At 39.3% G+C, this 9,180-nt stretch overlaps 1 long non-coding RNA gene across 1 annotated transcript; it reads right to left on the bottom strand.

The window, feature by feature from the left end:
* Positions 1 to 1,958: 1,958 nt before the first annotated feature.
* On the bottom strand, positions 1,959 to 8,923 carry LOC128893322 (uncharacterized). The gene is made up of 3 exons (XR_008461302.1): positions 6,667 to 8,923; positions 6,329 to 6,595; positions 1,959 to 2,298 (listed from the first exon to the last, which is right to left on the bottom strand). It is a non-coding gene; the product is annotated as an uncharacterized LOC128893322 (long non-coding RNA).
* Positions 8,924 to 9,180: the final 257 nt, after the last annotated feature.

Here is a 9,180-nt window from a genome sequence, read left to right as displayed (position 1 = left end):
AAGCGAGGACTATTACAGCCTAGCCAAGTCGAAAACAGATGTTTCGAACATTTTACACGTGTTTTGATCGATCACGGAGATCCTTTTGCGTCGCGGATTCTCGTCGAAGACCTTCGCGGAGGATGTTCCGTAAGAAGGCATACGTTGAGCGGAAAAATCGGTAATTATCGGTTCGTGTATAATCACGGGACGAAGTGGCGATACGCGAGCAGGCATGGGCGTCGACTTACTCATTCCTAGAAATAGAAACGATGATGCTGGTGCCGCTACCCATATCGGCTTCGAGAGCTTATTTCCGTTTCTCGGTTTCCCCCTCTTGTCTCCAGACGCAGAAATTCGTTCGAAAGCAGAGATGGACGACACTTTATTCGCTTGACGAATAAATCGTTTCGCGCCACGTCACTCATACATATATGACAGATATTTTAACTAAGAAACTCCCACAAGTAAATGCAGGGAATTACCACTTAATGTTAATGAAAGAAAATCTGGATAAAATTCGTATCTTAAATCTCGTAAATTTTGACGAGAATATAAAAATATGTAACACGACAAATGTCAGATTCTGTAGTTTTCAATTGTTTCGATACAAAATTTTAGCTCTATAGACATTTCCATGTGAATCAGTCTAGCAGTCAACGCGTTAAATGTTGCCACAGCTTAACTTAATCCAAGTTTCGACTTCGTCGAGTTTGTTTACGTTTTCATTCGTTCCTCGTAAGATATTTCATTCCGCGATCCAGAGTCCGCCTTCCGAGGAATGATAGTCGCCCATCTCTGGCCGATGAACATGTGGTAAGAGGCTCGCTCGAGGAAGGATACATTGTCTCGAACCAAAACGATCGTTTCTGACCGAGAAAACGATCGAGCAACCGATCCAAGGATCCGTGTTTCTTTTCCCGACGCGACGCGCGAACCTCGTAGAGGTCGACGAGTTCGCGATTATAATCGATCCAGAAATGGAAACGCGCGCGATTTCAATGCGCACGCTCGCTTAAGGGGTTAGTCGCAGTCAAGAAAATGGAAACGGACAGTTTCTTATGTGTTTTTTTTAAGGTATTAAATAATAATGTTTATTAATGAAATTTAAATATATGACGAAATATATCTTAAAGAACTATGAACAAATTTTTGTCTCAAAAAAAAAAAAAAGTTAATTCATTTCGTCGTAACAGGCGATTGCATGGGTGGCCATTTGGTTTGCGGTGAGCAAGATTTCTTCAAACTGGTGCACCTGAAAACAAAACTAAAGGTAGATTTAGAAAATATATTAGACTAACGGGTCCCTGATCGAAGGATTTTTTATTTTCTCGTATACCGTCTTTTTTATCCTGTATCGAATCGCTTAACTTTAGCGAACAAATTTAAAATCAACTTCAAATGTACGCCATTTTGTTTTAAATTAATTTTTTCCAAAATCCTTCGTTGAGGGACCCGCTAGACTAATATATTCTCCAAATCTACCTTTACTTTTGTTTTCAGGTAAACCAATGTAGAGAAATCTTGCCCACCGCAAACCTATGTTTTAAAATCATCGTCTAGGTCATCGGCTCTAATGACGATATATAAATTAAACGTTTCTTAAAACAAAAAAAAATGTTTTTTAGTTCTTTAAAACATGCTTTATAATATACTTAATTGTTACTTATGCAAATTATTATTTAATAACTAAAAAAAAATCACAAAGAAATGTCGTTTTTCCTCTTCCTGACTGCGACTAACCCCTTAATGAATTAGACGGAAACCGTCTCGGGTAACAGAGACGTTAACCTCTTAAATACCGAATTACCAAACGACTTTCCTTTCAAAATTTACTCCAATGCTGTGTTACATTAGAATATTATACTATACGTATAATTTTCGGGAGATTTATACGTTTTATTAAATAAATAGAAATCTGAAGATTCATTCTGAACAAATTCTTTATTGAATTATTTTGTGGCTCGAGTACAAGTCAAGGGGCAAGTACTGATAAGAGAAACACGTTGTTCGCAGGATCTGTCGTACAAGGACAAGCACTGGCACGAGGCCTGCTTCCTCTGCAACAGGTGCAGAGTGTCCTTGGTGGACAAACAGTTCGGTAGCAAGGTGGACAAGATCTACTGCGGCAACTGCTACGACGCCCAATTCGCCAGCCGCTGCGACGGATGCGGCGAGATCTTCCGTGCTGGTACGTAATCGATGACATTCTGATACATCCTTTGGTACATCCAACTCGCTGAAAATCAATACTCGAACATTGCCGTGCCTGCACTGCGAACTTAGCGTCCCGATGCAAAAGATGGGCGAAATTCTTGCCTGGAAGAAAATTATTGATAAAATTATTAACCCTTTGCACTCGAGAGGTGAGTCTCAGTCACCTCTAGGTTTCACGTACCAAATCTACCAGCAATAATGTTTCTTTAGGTTTAATTTCTTCGGAACTAGAAGTGTCAATAAAATGACATCTTCGAAGTCAATCGAAGCTTAACATTCAATATAGAACGTAGAATGTAGAATGCTAAGAAAGCATTTCGAGTTGCTGGTAAATAACAAAGAAAGGCCTCGAGTGCAAAGGATTAATCGAATGGAAGATAAACAATATTCCATTATAAGTACATGGATGTTATGACTTAACACTTTATCTACCGAGCAATTTAGAAACAGTCTTTAATTAAAAGTAAGAATTTTATACAGTAGCATATGTCAATCTAGACTGACAATAATTCCTCCATACTGTTACTAGGTACATTGAAAGCCAAGCCTGTTCCCAAACACTGAACATTGTAAATAGAACATTGCAAAACAATCATCAACACAGTAAATAAATTCGAATAACTAAATACTAGAATTATAATGCTTATAAATAGGCTCCCGGTAAATAAAGTGTTTAGGGGGTGGTACCGTAAGGGAGTGTACCTATACATCCATCGTTTAAATGAAAATTAAAATAATCTAATAGTTTGGTGACGTCTAATGGAGTCTCCATATCGAACTCGACAACGATGAAGCGTAATTGAATGTTTGGAACAGTCTCGACAGGGTCGCAGAAATGTGAATCACGCGTTAAATGGGTCGCGGTACACTCCGCGCCGTCTGCGATCGTCGAAGGCTGCGAACATACTGATAGTCTCCGAGTTCGCAGTCATCTGAAATGCAAAAGGTCGGCTGGATAATTGCTCAACAACCTTTTTCGACCCACTTTCGTGCACTCGCGAGCCCCTGGCTCGAGAGTAGCGCTGGGACATTTCGATTTCGTTCCGTATTCGAATTATTATTCGAACGAGGAAGTGTTCGATAGATATTCGAATGGTACTTGAATCCTTCTCAATTCGAATAGAATGTTAACAACTCGAATAGTATTCGGATAATCAAGTATTGGAATAACAAACTACGATAAAGTCTCCACAAATGCACAAATTTTTCTCTCATAAATGATCTTCTCGAAATCGTTCCCACCACAAGAAGTTCGATCGCCGAGCAGTGTTTACATGATCGTATATTCTCTGCTTGTCGATATCGCAGAACACTAACTAAAACAAGATGAATGGTAAATATCGTCCGAATTATATCGTGTTTGGTCTCATTTTAATTAGAAAAATGTCAGGAATATGATGGTAAAAGTTTTACGACAACAAAATTTAATAATAAAAATGTACAGACTTCGCGTACACGGAAGAGTTGGAGAGATTGAAAATCTAACTAACTAAACTAACTGATCGAGAACCGTCATCTGCTGTACCATACTTAATGGTTTTCCGCGACAGGACATCTTTTTTCTCAGAAAACCTCTTCGTTGTTTTATGACGCTCCAAGACCCAATTGTAACGGAACATTTTTTTGTTACGACAAGAAAATATCCTTATACGCACAAATTTTTATACGATAAATGCACAGGAACCATCCCCACTACGGACCACTAATAGCAGCTACAGATCCTTGATATTGTCCCTGCTAATCTAAATCTAATTTCACTTTACACTTTTTCACTTTGCACTTTTTCACTTTGCACTTTACACCTTACACTTTTTATATCTGTAATATGTAGTAATGCGAATGTTGAATGAATGTCAATTGTAATGTATCATAACGTGAATGTTGGATGAATGTTAATATTTAAAACCACTAGGTATGTTTATACGTTTTATAGTTGTCAGTTATGTTTGCGTTAGTAATTTATTGCCAATGACAGGAAAACAGGAGGGGTCGCTATACATTATACCAAAAGGCAACACTCCATTCGCTACACTGCATATAGACCACTTGTTTCCAGGCACGCGAACATCTCACAATAAAAAAAAGTACATCTTCGTGGTAGTTGACGGATTTACAAAATATATAAAACATATAAACATACCTAGTGGTTTTAAATATTAACATTCATCCAACATTCGCATTATAATACATTACAATTAACATTCATTCAACATTCACATTACAACATATTACATATCTAAAGATCTTATTATCAGTTCGCAGCCATTAGCTCTCGATATTATTCGCGACGAAGGATTGTTCGTCACGAATAATACCGATTACCAGGTCTCACCACGTGGAGGTTGCTGCGACTGGTGACCCGGAGATAGAAGGAATCAAAGTTCCTTCGATCTCCCTCTACATAGAGTACACATACGTAGATGCATACTGTACGTAGAGCAACGAGCTGAATACTAAGTACGAAACCGTGGAAATCAAAGAAGACAAAGTCCCTTTGATTTCCAAAGTCCAAGTCTGACTCCGCCAAATAATTATTTGCACTAAGAGGAGTGAAGCTAAATCGCGACACGACGCGACCATGAAACTGGACTTACAGAGTTAGTCCCGTTTCCTCTGGTGGGTCTGATTCGAGAGAAAGACGATCAACGTCTCCGCCAGTACTCTACTCCCTGCATACCTGCTGCCGAGGGCCCAGGTCCCGACCTGACAGTGTACGACGTAGGTAGCACCGCGTCGGGTTGCCCTGCCCTGGCGACACCAGGTATGTCTGACGGTCGTAGAGACCGAAACGGAGTTCTACTCTCTGCACAATGTCAGGAGTCCAGGACACGACTTGCACCGTCTTACGGTTCTTTTGAACTGCGCTGCGCCGGGAGCCTGGACTTCGCCTGACGAGTACAGAGAGTAGAAGATTCCTCGGAGGCGTCGATTGACCTTCTCTCAAATCAGACCCACTAGAGAATGGCAACCGATCTCGGCCAGTCACTTGGTTGGTCACTACACTTATCACATGAAGCAATAGTGACCGAAGTGGAGCACGATGTTACGAGCCCATAATGGACTTACGAACAAACAAAATAATTGAACAAATGATTAATAATTATTTGGCAGAGGAAAGACACTCGTACACGCATGCCTTAAAACTAACCAAACCAAACTAAGATACCCACAACCAATACCAAACTACGAAACTAAGGGAAACTACAAATAGGAGGGACGCGAGACGCGGACGCGCGATCGCGAGATCCATATCGAACGAAGATCAACGACGAATGATTTCTCAGCCCTCTAATACCTGTGTCGGCCGAGGGGCGCGACTCGCTTGTGCCCCTCGAAGTAGAGAAGGGGAAGGGCGAACAACAACCGCGAGACATGTGACATGTCGATTCGAAGGCTCGTTGGATCCATCCACAAAAGAATTTACGAAACATTAATACCACAGCATAATCATATTCCTCATCATTGTTTAAATAGTAAGTATTGTTAATAATTAATTTAACTATTGTCAGAAATTAATATTTAGTTGGTTCATTCAAGAGATATTAAAGTATTGACAAATTTCTCACGATTAATGTCTCGAATGAGTACTTATTCTGAACCGTTATCGTTATTAATATTTAATCGAACACTGAATGATACTGTATGTATCACAAATGTTTAATTACGTTGGAGATATTAAGTTTTAATTGTTCCAATCAATAGATATTAAAATATAGAAAAATATCTCACGATTACATATTTAAATTTTATTCTCAACTTTTCATGTTCGGAAATATAAATTTCTCGAAAAACATTGGTATAATAATCTGGAACTTTAAAATGCATTAAATATGTACATCTCCGAATCAATCGAATATTTACAATGCATATAGTAACATTCAGTCTTCGATGAAATATTAATAAGAATCACAGTTTAGAATAAGTATTGAGTGAACACAGTAATCGTGAGAAATTTTTCTACGTCGTTATATCTGTTAGCTGGAATAACTAAAAATTAATTTCTGACAATAGTTACATTAATTATTAACAATATTTGTTCAAGCAATGACCGAGAATATGACTTCGCTGTAATATTACACCGCACGGACAGCGGTAGATACTTTCTCTAAAAATGTTCAAAATAATTACTAACCGATACGTAACTACAGCTTGTGACTTCAGTCAACAATCAATTACGTTTCTTTTGAGCAGCTTCGTGTGTGGACGACCTAACAGGGTCCGAAATATTGGACCATATTAGTTTTGTCCCGCTTGATCGCTGAAATATCACATTGTGCGTCCTCTTCTTTATTTGCTGTTCTTTTCAAGCTGTGTAACGAGACATATTTATTCTATTACTACTCATCCATTTCATTGCCTCACAGCATTTTTCTACCATATAACGGGATACAAATTTCGGCTATTCGAAAATAAAAAGATTTACAATCTTAAAAAGTTCCATCGTTGCATTAAATTGTCTCACTGACATACCCTGGTGTTTTCGCTCTGTCCTCTTCTTTTATTCGCTGTCTTTCTATACGTTCGAGACGACGCGACGTAAAGTCGTATCTAATCGTGCATGCGAAGATCCTCGGTCGTTCACTGTCTTTTCCCAACTCTTCATTTGTCTCTCGAAGAGTCTCAATTACGTAGGAATTTTTCTATTTCGGTTCCGACATTTCGCCAAGACGTGGATAGATTGGAGAGACGTAGGTGTTCGAGCGGTCTGTTACTCGAAACGAGCGACTCCGCGGTAATTGGCTCGAGCGCTCGGAGCCTTGGCTTGGTTGCCTTAATAAGAAACGCCGAATGCAAGATCTATGGTCGTTCTGGGCCCCGTGAATCATTGTTCGAGAGCACGTTGGCGATCGAAACTCGCTCCGAGGTCTGTTCGAACGATCGCGAAGTCGATATTTGATACAATAGTTAGCCTCGCTGGACGTTCCGCAAGACGTTCGAGACACCTTGCAGTGGATCACCGAGTCATTTTCGCCAATATAATCGTTTCCCATTGCAGTGGCTTAAATGGGTCCCTAAGTCTTGGTCGCAACGTGCATGAAATCTTTCAAAGAATATATCGCGGATATTTTCAGGAATATTTTTCGTTTTTTTTTTTCGACCTTGGGGCAGAGGTTCTGATTTCGCGAATCGTATAGTCGGTGAACGGGCAAAGGTCGAATTGGTCGGCAGAAGAGGAAGTTCTTTCTTCGAGGGCGCCCGCTTCCGTAGTAAAGGAGACCCTGGTAATTCGGTCAAGTACGCCCGAGGTTGAGATGAAATTATTTGCTGACGAAATTATAAGAACGTCGTTGCAGATATATTGCAAATTCCTTCTCTTGTGCGAGCCATGTTCGACCGATTGGGGACTGGGCTATCCGAACACAATCATCGGTTTCGAGATGGAGCATCGTTTGTTTCGTATGTCAATTTCGGGACAGGCTAGGCAAAAATTGTAAAGTTCAATGTCCTGTATTTTTTAAATAAATTGGACCCCGCCTAAACGATGTCTTAAATTACACATGATTTCGCGTTACCTACATCGTGTACCAATTTCAACAGGATCCCTCGAATGGTTGGGTCGTAGAATTCCAATATCAGTGCCATTTTGACCGAAATTGTCTTGCGAGAATCGATAGAGTGCTCCAATCGTGGCGTGACGCGTGTGGGAGTCTCGTTAAACCGTGAGCTTTGCGGTAGATAAAAAGCAGGAGATAGGGACAGAATTACCAGAGGATATCGTTGGCGAAAATGACTCGGTGCCAGCGCGTGTCCGTATACGGCGGTCGACCTTTCGAACCCGAGAGTATATCGACTCGCGAAATCTAACGCGGTGCATTGCGGTTGGCCATCTTGAGAAATCGTATCGTCTCTCGATTTGCCCACAGACGCCATCCAAATACAATCCACTACCATGCAAACCTAATAATAAGCGTGATACGCATTTATCTGAGGAAGCTATTGGGCTCCTGACCTGAAAAAGGTTGAAAGTGATTCTATCAGTAAAAATTATTCATACTACAAGTTTATTTTCGTAAGTCATTTATTTCTTTCATAATTTACATTAACCTAAATACATACGTGATGATTTACGAAAGTATAATATTACATGTATTAATGATTTATAATGAGATGTTTAATGAATAGGGAACTTGTAATAGTGAATAATGTTATTATTTTGTTAATTTAATAAGATAATATTATAAATTAATGTTCCGTTGCGGTAAAATATTACTTTTGATGTGTGTAACTAACAATTCAGAATACCTTCCGCAAGTACCCCTCATTTCCCTTCTTTCCCTGGTACACTTCTTCTTTGTCCATGTGACTTTGATACAAAAGGTACGTTTCGAGCTAGAATTAAAACTTATTCCAACTCTTCGAATATCATGTTCTTATAATATCAGAAGTAAAATACGAGCCAAATTTCATTAGTGCCACCTCCTCGTTCATCGTGATCTCCTCATACAAAAGGTAAGTTTCAAGTAAAAAATAAAAATTATGATGCCAACTCGCACATTACGTTCTCCTGATACAAGAGGTAAGTATCGAGCAGAAAATAAAAATTATGATGCCAACTCGCACATTACGTTCTTCTGATACAAGAGGTAAGTATCGAGCAGAAAATAAAAATTATGATACCTACTCGCACATTACGTTCTTCTGATAAAAGAGGTAAGTACCGAGCAGAAAATAAAAATTACGATACCTACTCGTAAATTACGTTCTTCTGATAAAAGAGGTAAGTACCGAGCAGAAAATAAAAATTACGATACCTACTCGTAAATTACGTCCTACTGATACAAAAAGGTAAGTATCGATATTTAATTAAAAGTTCACGTGCCATGTGCCGTAGTTATGCTACTTCTTTGAGTATCATGTTCTCCTGATACTAAAATGTAAAATTTCCTCAGAATTTCGATACGTACCTGGTATTCCTCGTGCCACCTCTTCGCACATTATGTGCTCCTGATACCAAAATGCCAAATCGGCCAGAATTCCGAAATT

Source organism: Hylaeus anthracinus, unplaced genomic scaffold, assembly GCF_026225885.1.
Source record: "Hylaeus anthracinus isolate JK02 unplaced genomic scaffold, UHH_iyHylAnth1.0_haploid 27340, whole genome shotgun sequence".
Lineage (NCBI taxonomy): Eukaryota > Metazoa > Arthropoda > Insecta > Hymenoptera > Colletidae > Hylaeus > Hylaeus anthracinus.
Note: the sequence above shows the minus strand (reverse complement) of the source record. Positions and strands in the feature narration are given on the sequence as shown.